Here is a 16,014-nt window from a genome sequence, read left to right on the forward strand (position 1 = left end):
GATAGAGGGAAGCAACCTGGATTACTCCAGCCATTGCCTATCCCAAAATCACCATGGGAGAGTATATCCGTGGATTTCATCTTTGGATTGCCCAAGTCTATCCATGAGAATACGGGAATATGGACAATAGTCGACAAGTTTAGCAAGCAAGCACACTTTATTCCTGTCAAAAAGACTATTAAGGCACACCAAATGGAAACTCTCTTCATATCTTAGATTTTCAAACACCGTGGATTACCAACATCCATCGTGTCAGATAGAGATCCTAGAATGACCGGTAATTTTTGAAAATGTCTCTTTGAGTATGCCTACAATAATACTGTACATACTTCTAAAAAAAAATCACCTTTTGAGATCATTGAGGAAAGACATAAAAGTCCTGTGCTACTCAAAGTACATGGGAAGATCTTCACTCCCGATGAGTATAGCCGTGACCTACAAGAATCTTTTCAAAAGATTAAGGAGACTATATCCATCTCCCCAACAAAGGCAAAAAGCTATTTTTGACAAGCACAGAAGAAGGGCCTTAACATTCAAAGAAAATGATTGGGTCTTGCTTAAGTTTCCTAAGGCTTGATTGCGGCAAACCATAGGCAAAAATCCTATGGGCCATCAAAAGTATTATGCTAAGCTAGCAAAAAGATACTATGGTCCTTTCCAAATTTTGAAGCCTATCAATGAGACGGCCTACCAACTCAACTTGCCCAACCATTAGCTCATACATAATGCTTTTCATGTGAGCCTACTCAAGCCCTACAAAGGAGAGCCACCAAGTGAACCAATTATTGAAGGATTGTACTTGAGGTGAGAACCCAGCCCAAGCTTGAGGGGCTTAAGGGCCAAGCTTGTGGTGAGAACTAGTCCCAAGGTTGAGGGGCTTGAGGTGGCACAAAATTCAAAGCTAATCCCTACAAGCAGAGGGCGAGCCCTACAAGAGGGGGGATGAGAGATAACACACACACTCACACGAGGCATGCTTGGTACAAAGAAACCAAAAGGGACACTTCTCAAGTTCCTCCTCATGTTGCCCTCATGGTGTTCCTGAAGCCTATTGGTTCGCCACACAAGGGGTCCAATGATAAATTAGAAGATTTAATTAATTTGTTTTACATTTATCAAGTCCCTTCTCTCAAAGGGTAAAGGGGGACACTTCTCCCAAGGCTACCCTTGTTACTTGATTTACCTTCTTCTTATGATTGGCTAGGCCTAGAGGGGTTCGATGAGCTTCAAGCATGAGCTACAAGGGGGGGTTGACCAAGGAAGCTAGGGGCTTGCTTAGGGGGTATACTCTCCCACACACACTCTCATTGTGTGAAGTGCAAATTGCAAGAGCTCCCTCTCCTTCTCCAAGCAAGTAGAGAGGTTGAGAGCCTACATCAACACTCTTGGCTATGGAGTGCAAATCCAACCAAGAGCCATGCTTCAATGCTTAAGATTTCCATCTTCTCCATCTTTATTACTATTCTATTATGTATGCTAGCAAGAAGAGTGATGATAAGTGAGTAACTAATTCTTTCTCCTATGAAATGTTTCTTCTTCCTCTTCCCTACCCTCATTCAATGCTAGCTCTCTCCACCTTCGAAGGTGTTTGAGGTCTTGGCACTGAGGCTTGGGATAGTTAATTCTTTCTTCAAAGTTTATGTTATGCTCATGATGCATGTAGCTTTCCATCTTCATTGCATCACCTAGGTCACAAGGAACACAAAGATTGTATTGTAACAAGTCTCTCTTGATGGGAGAAATCATAATACAAATGCCTATTGGAGGGGGGACCATCTCCACATAAATTTGGTCCTCAACTGTTGTCATGTTCTCTAAATTCTCTCTCTTGCAAAAGTATTATTCATGCCAAGTTAACTAAATGCTATGTTTATGTTGCTACCATCAATTATGTTCACTTGCTATGCTCACACAGTAATTTCACAAAAGTACTCTCTCTAATTTTCGCTACTCTCAAGTTAATAGGCCAATTCCAAAGGGAGAGAGAGAGAGAGAGAGAGAGAGAGAGAGAGAGAGAGAGAGTTGGTTGGTGGTGTGTTGTGTGTAAATTCATTGCCATGGCAAAGACCACCATCGTCTTGTTGTTGCGTGTCACTGTTGCCGAGCATCCACCTTCATGTGTTGTGACGCAATCGGCAAATGGCCATTCGTGTGCCCTTTCTCTCATGCATCCCAGCATATGCTTGCTCCTCTACACTTCACTCACCATGTAATATTGGCAGTGGTTTGGCGGTATGGTTTTGCTTCAACTACACTAGTTTATATATATTATATATCAACTATTATATGTAAAATTTATGTAGCGGTTAGTTCCCACAAGAAGGAAACTTGACACTCTTTCTATTTGAAATCTTGTGTGTGATCATAGTTTGAGTGGTCTTAACCTTACTTTGAGGACATCCTTTGGAGCTTGAGGTTCATAGATCGCATTTCATCGCAAAATGGTATGTATAGACGACAATAACCAAAAAACTCTCTTCTCCTCTTCTTCTACATAATTAGGTATTCTTCTTTATCATATTCAATCAGATTTTCATCCTACCACTCTGTTAATAAGCTATATTGATACTTATGTACATATATTAACACTATTTAAGCTATGCATAAATATTGGCATTTTTTGTATCAGGCTAGTCAGATCTCTTTTAGGGATTACAAATTACTGATAAAAGGCTAGGACTAAAATACTCTAAAATCTGCAGGAAACAACTAATTGTATCAAGGAGGAATAAGACAATAAAACTACACAAATTTAGTTAGTACACTTATCTCTAATATACAATCACGTAGATCTATGTTCCTAAGAGGAAAATCATGCACGACTAGAATTGCTTGTTCTAACCATGAGCATAGCCCACGCTCTGATACCACTGCTACAAATGGAGGCATGGAAGACCCTGCAAAATAACAAAAACTACATACTTCATGGCATAAAATGAAAGATCTGCATACCTAGCAAATATTGTAGCACATAATGAAAGCTATACGCAAACAGACAGAGACAGAGAGTGACATAGAGCGAGAGAGCACATGTAGGTGCACAACCTGGAGTGCTACAGTGGCATGATGAGAGAGAGGAGAGGAAGGGAGAGAAGAAAGACATGAGCATTGGGTGCAATCTCGCCCCGTGCAAGAGTGAGCATTTTCCTCTTGCACCTATTTATTTATAGATTTCTTGAATGCTCAAAATGAGTACAAACTAGCCGGTTGGACATAAATGGCCAAAACTCATAAAGAACACTTGAATAATAGAGTGTATGTAATTGTTATATCCTTTCACATAGGCCATTCTTTGATCAAGCCTTTTCCACCTGTCAAGTATAGTATATATATCAATTTCCATTACACCGGTGCTCTACTAGTCATTTATGTTTTGATATTATGGTATACCCAGATTTTGTTATTGCATTAATTCATGGTTGCCTATTTCATTTAGATGATGCATTTAAAGATTATCTTTTTTCATTCTCTTGTGTCTATGTGCACTCTATTTCACCCTCTACTCTTCTCTCTCTCTCTCTCTCTCTCTCTCTCTCTCTCTCTCTCTCTCTCTCTCTCTCTCTCTCTCTACAATGTGGTGTACACTTATATTCACCCTCCACCTTGTTATTTTCTTGAGTACACTTTCATTCATACCACCCATTTAGAGGTAGCACTAGTCACTAGGTGCCTCTAGATGGAGTCCGGCTCAAGGCTTAAACTCCATGCTAGGTTGGGTGCTAAGAACTCCTTCCCTAAGCAAACGCTTTTGTAACTCTTATGTATATTGAAATTGTATAAAATTGTAAATTGTGTATTTTGTGCATAGACCCCTGAGGAAGGGTATCTCTCACTTGGTATCAGAGCCAAAGGTTATGGGAAATAGCATGAAGCCAGATACTAGTTGGGTTAGTTATGCATCATGCACGCATTCATGTATGCTATATGAGAAAGAATATTGTATTCACAATGTATTTATGAGTGACATTGATTGGTGATGCATGTTTGAATTGTCTTCTTGACTGGATTTATGTGGTATTGAATTCATTGAAGCTCAATACAATTGAATTAATTGGAGTTTCATACAATTGAATTAATTGACTGGATTTATGTGGTATTGAATTCATTGAAGCTCAATACCATTGAATCAATTGGAGTTTCATACAAATGTATTAAGGATTTCTTTGCATGTTTGTTTTGTAGTTAGTATTGGCTCTTAAGGTGACTTTTGATTACGTTAGAAAAAGAGTAGGAGGTTTTGACGATAGTATTACTGACTTTTGATGCCTCGTAACTAGATCTTGTCTTTAATTTAGGTATAAAAAACTACATGTTCCTTAGAAAATTATGGTTTAAATTTTTCCCTCCTGCCCATCCTTTTGACTTGTAGTGCAGGAAGATTAATGTAATATGTTGTCAACCATTTAATATAGGGCTTTGAATTTGACCTGATGCAGTAATCAATCATGCCTCCTAGAGGAAATGGAGTGGCTGCTAATGCAAATGTCCCAATTTCACCTCATCAAAATATCATTGATTGTGATATCGATGTTATGATTTGAAAGTCACAACCTAGGAACTTTAACAGAGAAGGTAAATTGTAGCCAAGGTTCTTGAGGATTGGATTGAGCACATGGATCATTACTTTGATTTAGCTCATTTTTCCTCTAAGAACAAGGCTATCATTGCTAAGTTCAAACTTGAAAAGATGACCAACCATTGGTGAAGAGACCATTGTCTGAAAACAATGGCAACCCTAATGCAGCAACTTGGGATTATCTCAAGACTTTGATAAAGAAGAACTATCATAACAAAGTATATCATTTGGACTGCATAAATGAGTTTCTTGATTGTACTAAGAGAACTAGAGATCTAGAATCATACTATCAATATTTCTTTACCATTGTCAAGTATGCTTCAGCGAGGATGACTCAGGAAGTCAAAGTGGCACGATTTATGCCATGCTTACATAATCCTTTAAAGACTAGACTTCAGAGTTTGCAGCTTACAAATTTTGTAGATATTCTTGATGTGGGTAAACCCATTGGGCTCAAAACATCAAATGATAGTAAAAGACCTTGAGTAGATGATGAATCTAGATCTTCCTACTTTCAGACTTGAGAGGCCGTGTTATGTACGAAGACAATAAGATATCACCTTTGCTTCAATTGTTTTGAGCCAAAGACCTCCTCAAATCCAGAAGAATTTGAGACTAGGGAACCCACATTTTGTGAGAAATGGACCACCCAACAAGAACAGCAATAACAATGGGAATAAACTCAACCATCAAACTCATCCAGGAGGAGGAGGAAATCAACGACCTCAAGGATGAAGGGAATCAAGCAAATGCATGTGTTCATGCTGCAATCAAACATAAGGGACTTAATGAATAATTTTCAATAATTCAAACCCTAGCAGAGTATCAAGGTAAGTATTTTACCTTATTGGTTGATTCTAAGAGTACACATTCTTTCATCTCTCCTAGATGCATTAGAAACCTCATTCTTTCTAAATACCTTGATATAGACCTCTTAGTGGAACTAGCTACAAATAGGAAGGTTAATTCTTCTACTTCAGTGGGTGACTTGATTTTGTTTTGGATGGTCACAACACTTCAGCTTATTTCAGATTATTACCCATAGGAATCTATGATTGTTTTCTAGGAATGGATTGGCTTAAGTCCAATGATGCTCACATACCTTGCAAAAATGCTTCATTGACTTTTGCAAATGATCATAACTCCAGGGTTACCGTTACCAAAAAGAAGCTCAAGCAAATTTGATACCTTGGTAAGCCTCAACCAATTGATGCACCACAAATGAAAAGCAAATGCATATCCATGGATTTCATTACAGGACTTCCTACATCTCTCGGATATGACTCTACTTTTACGGTTGGTTATATGCTTACAAAAATGATTCATCTATTAAAGAAGTTTGTCTTTATGGGAACTTTGTACATAAAATGTGAAATATAGATCAAAATTTACTAGCAATAGCAAATATGCATATAAGCAAGCACCAAATTAAGCAAGCAACTAAAAAAATGTGAAGCTCCCAACTAAAACAAAATATGCCATAGTCACGCATAAGAGGTATCCGCAATATTGCCAAAAGTGAATGAAATTTGTTGTATGTGATTTTAGATCTCCAATTTTTGGGTCTCTTCTGAAAAATAAAACAATAGATTTCTAATGTACATTATTTTATTGTTGGTTATAATGCTTGTTGTGCAATGTTGTGGTGTTTTAAAGTGGAAAGCAAAGTCGTTTTCATGTTTTGTTAGGTGAGATGAACACTTGGTTCAGTTTTGGAAAAATTTTATAAAAAAAAAAATTTGTGCTTTTTGGTGCTTTTTTGTGAAAAATAGGAGCGGATTCTTGATCTATAAGGTCCAGAGAAGCTAAGGTTCAATTTGCAAAAATCTTCTTTTTGAGTGCTTTTTGGTGCTTTTCATAGAAAAACAGGTTCGTTTCCTAGTTCAAATAGGCTACGTGAACTCGTCGTTCAATTTTTAAAAATTTTAATTGTTTATCGTTTTGCAATTTTTTTTACTTTTCATGCTTTTTGGCATTCCCAAAAATCAATGTGCTTTGTAATATTGTCTACACCCAAAAATGGATATATGCTGAGGGAACGAGATTGAACGGGATTTTTATGAGGATTATTCTTATAAAAAGTGGTATTGAAAATATATCAGGGCAGTAAGATGAGTGTCACAGGCATCACGATGTGATTTAGTTCACTTACGATCACATTAGTTATCTAGATACCATTTTACTGAGCAAGTTGCAGCAAAATAATTGGATGGCATGGCCAAGAGTTGACTTCTAAAAGCAAGGACTTGTTTTTAGCAAAGGGAAGAGCTTTTCCCAAAAGCTTGGGACTATTCCTAGGAGAAAACAAGGCGCTCAATTTTGCCTTGGGGGCTACTCTAGTCTGTAGGGAAATCATACAAGGAGTAATAGACCTCAATTTTAGGAGCTAACGGATGCATAGAGCTTAGTGAAACTCTATGTACATATTATATAGAGGTGGTGCAAGCTCTCCATAAGAATCTCTCTCGTTCGTGGGAAGAAGAAGGAGAACCATCTCTCTCTACTCTCTATTTATATTCTCTTCTCTTTTCACAGTATACACGCTCTACATCAACTTTGTGGCAAAATCCTGTATGTAGCTCTCATCACACCACTTTCTTGTAGAAAATCAAGAAGCCTTTTGAGTACTAGTAATCACTTTTTATTCATGCTAAGAAACCCTAACCTCCATAGCCATCATCTCTTCCTCCTCTACATCTGTTTCCATTACATGTAGGGAAACTACGCTCTTGCTTAATGATTTTTTGTGTACATAGGCATGTTGGGCTTGCACTAGGTTGATTCATGCATGTCTAAATGCCATGTGTGTTGGCTCAGTTGATTACAATAAATGAAACCAATGCTCTAAGTGTAGAAGTTGGTTTCAGTGAGATGAATATGGTTTATGGTCAAGGTTTGAAGATCCCTTATGGTTATGGTCATGATTTTTGTTTGTGGTATTGGTGTGGCTCTTGGAATTTATATTTGGTTATGGTTGTGTTGCCAAAATTTCCACAACCATGCTATGTGCTAAAGTGGTTTTGTATAATGGATGTGCATCACCCAGAGTAGGGTGAAGTGCTCACTCCCATGTGATGAGAATTCGGATTATGGTTTGAGATTGGATTATGAATGACTTTGATGGATTATGCTAGGCATGTAAGGATAGAGACCCTATATAAATGATTGCCTTTAAAATGATTGTTTGTACATATGCAAGATGTAATGTGGTTGGACTCATGTGCTATGTTTCTCATGAAAGCGTCAATACAAGATTATGCCACCTACATCATGTTATGTGGTTTTACTCGTGTGCTATGTTTCTCATGACAGCATCAATACAAGATTACGCCACCTACATCACTTGGCCTTAATTAAAAGGGTCGATGACTAGAGGCTTTACTAGATCAAGGGTGTGGAGCTTAGATCTTCTTCTTCTTTTTGTCAAGTTGGCCTACATGTTAAGTGCATCGGGGGTTGAATGACCCACACGAATAATACATCATGGATCTTGCCTTGGCTAGCTTAATACTCAATGTGGCACCAAAGAGATGTGGCCCCAAAACTAGTATGGTTGGTGTTGATATCCTACCACCTGCTAGTATGTGGAATCCTTTTAGAGCTTTGGTTTGTGGAGGGAGACAAAGTGGCCTCGGCTTATGTTTGGCTTAGGTAAGTTGAAGGTGTTCTAGATCACTCCCAGTGAAGTGAAGTTCTCTATGTTTGTAGTAGAAGAAGATGTGGACAGGTGGACCAATTTTGAAGTGAAGTTCTCTATGTCTGTAGTAGAAGCAGATTTGGACAAGTGGACCAATTTATCCCGCATAGGGTTTGAGGATTTTACTTAGTCATTTATGGTTTTAAAGTTATGGTATAACAAGTTTTTGATAGCATAAATTCATGGTTTGCATGTTTCATATAGATGGGGCATTGAAACTCTATTTTACCCTCCACTTTTCTTTCTCTCTCTATTTCCATAGATTTTGTGTACACATGCATTCACCTTCCACTTGTTCATTTCTCTTTATGCTTTTATTCATACACATTCACCTTCTACTTGTTCATTTCTCTTTATGCTTTTATTCATACACATTCAGGGGTAACACTAGTCACTAGGTACCTCTAGATGCTATCTAGCTCATGGCTTAAACTCCATGCTAGGTGAGGTGTTGAGAACTCCTCCCATATGCTATTGCTTCTAATCTCTCATGTATATTGAAATTTTTATATTGATGGAAAAGTGTAAATTGTATAATTCTTGCATAGACCCCTCGGGAGGGGGATCTCTCATGTGAACATCACAAGACCACAATGTGGCTCAAATCACCATAAGCTATTATAAACACTTAAAGAGATCATATATTTAAAAAAATCATAACCAATGGCAATTGTGCACAATCATAAACAGAATCAACTCAACAATAGAGCATTACATATGATAAGAATGTCATAACAAACCATAACCATTCACTGGCAAAGCATGAGAGCTCAAAGTGGAGCATAAACACTTCCAAATCAGCCCTAAATAGATGCAAAAGTATGCATAAATTGGGATCACATGACCATAAGCAATTGGCATAAACTAACTTTAAGAGAGAAGTGCATCAAATCGTAAAATCAGCATCAAACTATGCATAATATCTTTGGAATCATAATTGGGCCATAAAACACATAAGCAAAGCAAAGAGATTTTCTTGGTTATAAAAAATGGTGCCAATCACAAGACCATCATCAACTCACATCAGTTGACCAAAAGCATTTCCAATGCACAATTTATTTAGCAGCAGCAGCTGGCAAATCAAGAAAACACAAGGACATACATATCTATGAGAGCATCACTTTGATGCTCATTCTCAACATAAGATTTCTTGGCTTCCACAACGATTCTGTATCCCAATGCTACCAACACTAATCCTTAAATGTAGATCACATTACAATCTTCAATGGCAATGGTTTTGTGCACACCTCACTGCTACAAACTATTTCTCATATTATCAGTGTTGAATTTCAATAGTGCTTCCATAAACCTAGCGTTATGGTTTTGTTGGTTAAAAGTTCTTAGTGTTGATTTTATATAAGTAACTAACCGGTGCCCCCCCCCCCCAAAAAAAAAAACCGTGCTTATGACCTCTTGCTACCATCACTCTAACTACTAGTTCTAGCTACAAAGTACCGAGTCCTAGAGAAATGACGCCAATAAAAAAAGCAAGGTCGACCTATCACCTTGTTGGACGGATACGCCGCGACGGACGTCAACACAGCGAGAACTCACCTAACAATATTTTTCAGCTAAGGACGAAGCTCGAGCCGCAGGCGCGTGGAAGCAAGCATAGGGTGTCAACCTACACTCAACCGACTCCTAACTAAATCCTACAGAGGTCTCTACTCAATGTCTAAGCTACAGCCTTCAGGAGTGCATAAGAGGAGATTTCCTACAACGCTTTCTAGAGCCAAATACCCATCAAATGATCTCGAAATTCCACAGAACTTGAAGGAGACCCTACTAACACCAATAGGTCGCTCTCCCTAAGGTCTATGAACCAAAATCCCAACCCAAAACACCTGGTGCAAAATCATGTAGGATGTTTGATCGAAATTTGCAGGTCGTCGTTTTCGAAAACTAAAGTGCCTACTGTGTAGCTCTACTCAATGCGAACGCGTAGATATGCTGCAATGCAAAATCGAACAACGTATGCTCACTGAATCACCAGATGAAGCTCATAGATGGAGCTCACAAAACCGGACCGTACTTGCGCAATGTAGGTATTGGTGCGTAGGCAACACGTTGCACTTCTCCACACTCAATTCCGACCACCTGTGCACGCGTAGCGTCAAGATGAAACTCTCACTCTCTCTCGTACACAGTATGCTCACTCACAGACTTCAAACTTTTTTTTTAAATGACAAAAGGTTTTTCATTAAGGTCAAAAAGTGGTATAAATACCTTACAATTCTCAAACCCTAATGTTCCATTTTAACCATCTACTCAATCTAAGTGTCAAAACTGGGATACAATCTGGAAACTTCTGTAAGCCCCAATATTTACAAAGGTGAAATGTCAGGTAAATGAATAATTACAAAAAATAATAATCCTCCGAGAAATCATTTTTCGTAGGGTGTGTCCAGCTTCTAACACTCCCCCCATCCTTGCTCATGTCGTCCCCGACATGGCTGTTGAGCTGCTTCTTCATCTTAGGCTTTCTCTCATCTTGAGTAGTGACTCATATCTTGCATGTTGAGCCAGTAGTGTCGGGCCGAATATGTCAGTGCTGATTGTGAAGAAGCCGGTGTAGAAAGCTTCCTCAAAGGCCTGGAGGTGATAGGATGGCAAAAACATGATCCTTTGATACAATGCATGTATCACCTCCTTGGAAGGCTAACCAGACAGATCGTATGCACATCTGTATGTATCTTGAAAGAAGAAGATCTTGTGTGTCGCCTGGCTTGGTTTGAACATCTTGCAAATCTTTCTCATCATAATGCAAGATAGGTCAGACGAGCCAGTGAACAATTTGATGGCACCCATTAGGGTTTTCACCATGTATTGAACACTTATTCTCTTGCCTGTCTTCAAGCCTGGCAGCTTCAGATAATTTAGCCAAGTAGGTTGGCTTCTTTGCAATAGCCCATGGGCCTTCCATGTCCGCATCCTTGGTAGAGGGTAGAAACTTAGGTTATCTCTTATGACTTTAGGTGCCTCTACCAGATGGATTAGATACTGTGGATATTTTGCCAGCCATGCCTTTCTCCACCTAGGTTGAGAGTCGACTATCAACTTTACCCCTTCAGGCTTGGAGATGTCTTCTTTGTACAGTGGCATTGTTGGCTCCTCTCTGATTCTTTTTTTGATTGTGGCAGCTTCGTACTTTAGCAGAGGATATGGGAGAGAGGGCTGTAGCCATTCACGCCGAAGGTTGCTGGCGTCTATCTTCTAAATTGTCATTGATTTAAAGACCCTCTGCTCCCATTCCAAGGCTTCTTTGGCCGTGTCTCTGATTTCCGCTTCTATGGCCTTTCGCAGTTTCTCTTCTTCTTCTTGTGTCAGATCTTGTGGCTCTTGAGAGGATCCTACAAGGATTTCCTCTTGCATGGTTGTGTCCACAGAATCTGCCACATTCTCTAAGTCTATTCCTTCCATGGCTGCTGGCCCAGTGTTGAACTACTCTTCTGTCTGCTGCTGTTGGCCTCTCAGCTCTTCTATTTGCTTTTGGAATGTCTTCTTTTCTGCTTCATCTTGCTCTCCCATATTCACAAGGAGATCGTTCAAATCGGAATTTATCTTCTCCGCCTCTTCGAGCTTTCTCTTGATGGTTTCTAGCTCATTTTGCATTGCCTTGTGCTCTTCTTCCATGTAGGTTTGCATGACCGCTGACCCCTCGGCCATCATCAGCCTCTACTTTTTCTCTAAGGTTAACTCCTTTTGGAGCTCTTTCATTTGTTCTTCATAAAGCTGACTCTCTGAAGTGGTGTGAGTCGAGCTAGTAGCTCTGACTCTGGCAGGAAATGCCCGTAGCCATTGGATGGTTTGATCTTTAACTTTAATATGGTCCTTGAGCTCGATGACCTCATCTTGGCTAGCCTCCTGCTCTATCTCTGCCTTCTCTTTGGCATTCCACATGGCTTCCACTTCCTTGGACTCTTCAGCAAGTTATAGGGTTAGGTTGTCCCTTTCCCTCTCTGAATATGTCAATGACTTGCTGAGTTTTCTGTATTTGTCTTCATCTCCTTGCATTCTTTGAGCTGCTGCCTGATTTTCTCTCTTGGTATCTTTGCAATGCCGTGGCTAGACTGGCTTGCAGCTCTGCTTCCTTCTTTATATGCCCTTGGCTTTGTTTTTAGAGAGAGTCAACTTCAGCATTGATCTGAATTTCATTGGCTTTGAGATTGTCAACCTCACTTTTTGTGGCCATTGATTGTGCTTTGAGCCCGGTTAGCTTGGTCATCACCACATCCCAATCATTGGTGGGTGGCTGCAGGTCCACTGTATAAGTGGCCATCTCTTTTAGATCCACTAACCGCGGGCTCTGCATCTGTTCTTTGGACCCTGTGCTTGCCAAGTCAAATGCAACTGTGGCTGCCTCTTCTTTTGAATATCCAGCAGCAGCTAGTAGATCAAGAAACGTGTTAAACCTTGCTTCACCTGGATCTGGTTGCTCATCTTTGGGCTTAGCTTCTTCTTTTTGCTCTTGCTCTTGGCTCTGTTCTTGCCTTGAATCTTCTTGATCTTCAGATTTGTCTAGCTCCTTCTTTTGTTGGGTTTGTGGAGGGCTACGAGGAGGTGGTGATGGCGGTGGGCTGGACTCCGGGCTTGACGGTGGAGTTGCCGGCTTTTTTCTTGAAGTCCCTATTTGCATTTGTCTTCCTCTCTCTCTCTCTTGGCCTTCCTGCTCTTCTAGCAGTTGCCATCATCCTTCATCCACTTCCGCTTCTGTAAATGGTACATTTGGGATATTTTCTGTCGTAGCATCCAGGATCTCAAAATTTTTGATATAATCTTCAAACCTATCTCTGTGCACCCTTCGGGATGATCCCAACATGGTTTCCAGTGATGGCTTCCATAGCTCACTCAAATCTCCCTTGAGGGCTCTCTCGGATCTGAAGCTTTCCATTAGCCGCTCTAGCTGTGCCGCTGTCTGTGATTTTGTCTCTTTGACCGGCACTTGGACACTCTTTTTCTTTCCTTTCTTCAACTCTGGCTGCTCCTCTTGCACGGTCTCTAACCGGCGTTTCAACCTTGTGGCAACTCTGGGTGCTTTGGGTTGTTCCTCTTCCTTAGCTTCCTTGAGCCTTAGCCAGTCATTCTGTGATGGAGGGTCAAGCCATCTTCCCTTGGCGTGCAATGCACCATAAACCACTTTTGTGATCAGCTCACCCGGCACAATGTAGGTGGGGTTCTTGTTTCCCATCTTCACCAGATTATCATGGATATAGGGAGCATAGTTGATCACCTTCGGCTTGCTCTTCTGTATTGCCCAAGTGAAGGTTGTGCCAATTTCTTCAGGCGACATTCAGTACTTCTGTGGCCGCTTTGTGCACATGTGGAAATACTGGTTGTAAAGCTGGCTCATGATTGCCACTTTAGGGTTTGCAATGTCTTCAAAGGTGTAGTTGCTTTTCTTTTCAGAGTACACATTTACTTCATCTCTTCTTTTGGTTACACTATCCCCTTTGTTGGAGAGGTCTAGTCCAGCTACCACTACTTTCTCTGTGATTACAATCACCGTGTCTGGCTTGCCTTGCAAATCCGTAACTCTGGCCACTCCATCTTCTTTGATTGTAGTCACAAATTCCCATACTCTTTTTATGTCAATTCCAGCTGGCACAGCTTCAAAATAATTATGGAGATCTATCTTCTCCTGGTACTCTGCCATCTTGCTTCTGAAAAACTCATTGAGCTCCCGCAGTAGCATGGATAGCTCTATTACATTTCCTTCGATATCTTTGAACACGCCTTGGTAGATCTTCAGATCATTTGACTCTAGCAAGTCCTCTTGAATCCACGTGTTGGTTGGCTTTAGAGTTCCTTCTGGTATGAAAAACGGCTCTACTTCTTCCAAGGAATCTTTTATGGTCATCCTCTTCTTCTTTACCGGTGATTTTGCGGCTGCCATAGATCCTGTTGCACTCACTAGTCCGAAGTTATCATTTTTTTCATATCAGCTGAGAAACTGAGTTTTAACTATCCAAATGACTTGAAAATTGAAAATAAAACTTAAAAGGAACTTGGGAAACCCTGCATGTGCTCACAGTATAATTCTGGCCAAAATTTATCATTTAGACATCCTACGCGTAGGATGTCTTTTTCATCAGTTTTTGGTGAAACTTGGCATGCTGGTGGTTCTTGGCCTGTGCAACATGGCTATATGATTGGAATTGGGTTTGGGCATCAAAAAGTGCATTTTTGGGTAGATTCAGGATTTAGGCTCACAAATTGGGTAGGATGTCCACAACAGGTGGCAAATGATATCCAAATGGGTTGAAAATTGATATATGGGCTCCTTGCACCATGGAAATGGCTCTCATGATGTCATTTCTTGCACAGAAGGTCAAAATTATGCTAGAGACATCCTACGTGTAGGATGTCTTTTTCATCAAAATAGCTTGAGATTGTTCTGTGGGTAGCTCTTGGTCTGTGGAACATGGCCATGCTTTTGGATTTTGATTTGGACAAGAATTGGTGTTGGTAGGAGCATGTGTAGTGTTTTTGGGCTCAAAAAGTGTATTTTGGAGGTATTGGGGTTCAAAAATGATTAGAATGGCTTCAAACTTGATATATGAGCTTTTGAAGGTGATATGAATAGATCTAGAATTGAAAGACATCATCTGTGGGCCAAAAATGCCATTTAGACATCCTACGCATAGGATGTCTACTTCATCATTTTTTGCAGGTGACCACACAGATTGGTTGGCAATGTGCCCATGAATGTATTGTGCAAGTTTCATGTGATTTGGACAAGTTTTGATAGGTCTATGGCCCATTATTGCCTCTATGCCTTGACTTTGCGTTTTTTCATGCATATGAGGTCAATTTTGGTCCAAATGTGATGAAACTTGGTGGCTAGCATGTAAAGGCTATTCAGAAAATGTGTGAGATGAGAGTTGTTAGATTTGGTGCCCAAATTTGGCCTTGAGACATCCTACGCGTAGGATGTCTCCTGATGAAATTTTTACTGAAGGTGCTACTGGTGCCTGCCCTTAGTCCCCCTGAGTCCCTTTTAAGCCTTATTTCAACAAAAAAGTCAATTAGATAGAAAGTAACTCCCTGTGTGGATTTCAGAGCCTCCGAGCCATTTTCTGACTTTTGGAGTGCTTTTCGGCGATGAAATTTCTTGATGTTGGTCTCCATAGCTTCCCAATCCCTTGGGGATCCTTGCCGTATGGTTTTTGTCGACTTTGGCTTCATCGGAGCTCCGTTTGGCAATTTGTCGCTCTAGAAGCACCCGTGGTTGCGTTTACATGTCTTCGATGACTTAAGTGGTCTACCACCATAGGACTTGGTTGTTGATGGTCTAGGAAAGCCGCTCGTGAAGTTTGATGGCAAACGGACATGCGGTTTGGCCACTAGAGCTATTTGACGCTTTGTGTGTCTGCTGTCGTTTCTGAAGTTTAGTGCCGCTTCGGGTCACCTTTTGGTCATGTGGGCTACATAGACTTGTCGAGCATGTCGAGATGCTCCTACCCATGACTTTTGGTAGCATTTGGGCGCCTCTATGCCGATTTCCCATTTGGTGGCCTCTTGCGGGGATCTAGGAATTAGGGTTTTTCCCGATGGTTTTCTACTGCCTTTGGGCATCCAAGACTGGTCTCCTATGCTAGGGTAAACTACCAATGAAGTCTCGTTGCTTTTGGGTTAGCCGTTAGGTGGCCACTTCTACTTGTAGGTCTCTACTGTCCGCTTTCTGTGTGAACCCTACGCTAGTTTTCGCGACAAAACGACAAACATGCGCGAAAAGCTCAAG

The sequence above is a fragment of the Adiantum capillus-veneris genome, chromosome 26 (genome assembly GCF_014529385.1).
Source record: "Adiantum capillus-veneris isolate H3 chromosome 26, ASM1452938v2, whole genome shotgun sequence".
Classification (NCBI taxonomy): Eukaryota; Viridiplantae; Streptophyta; class Polypodiopsida; order Polypodiales; family Pteridaceae; genus Adiantum; species Adiantum capillus-veneris.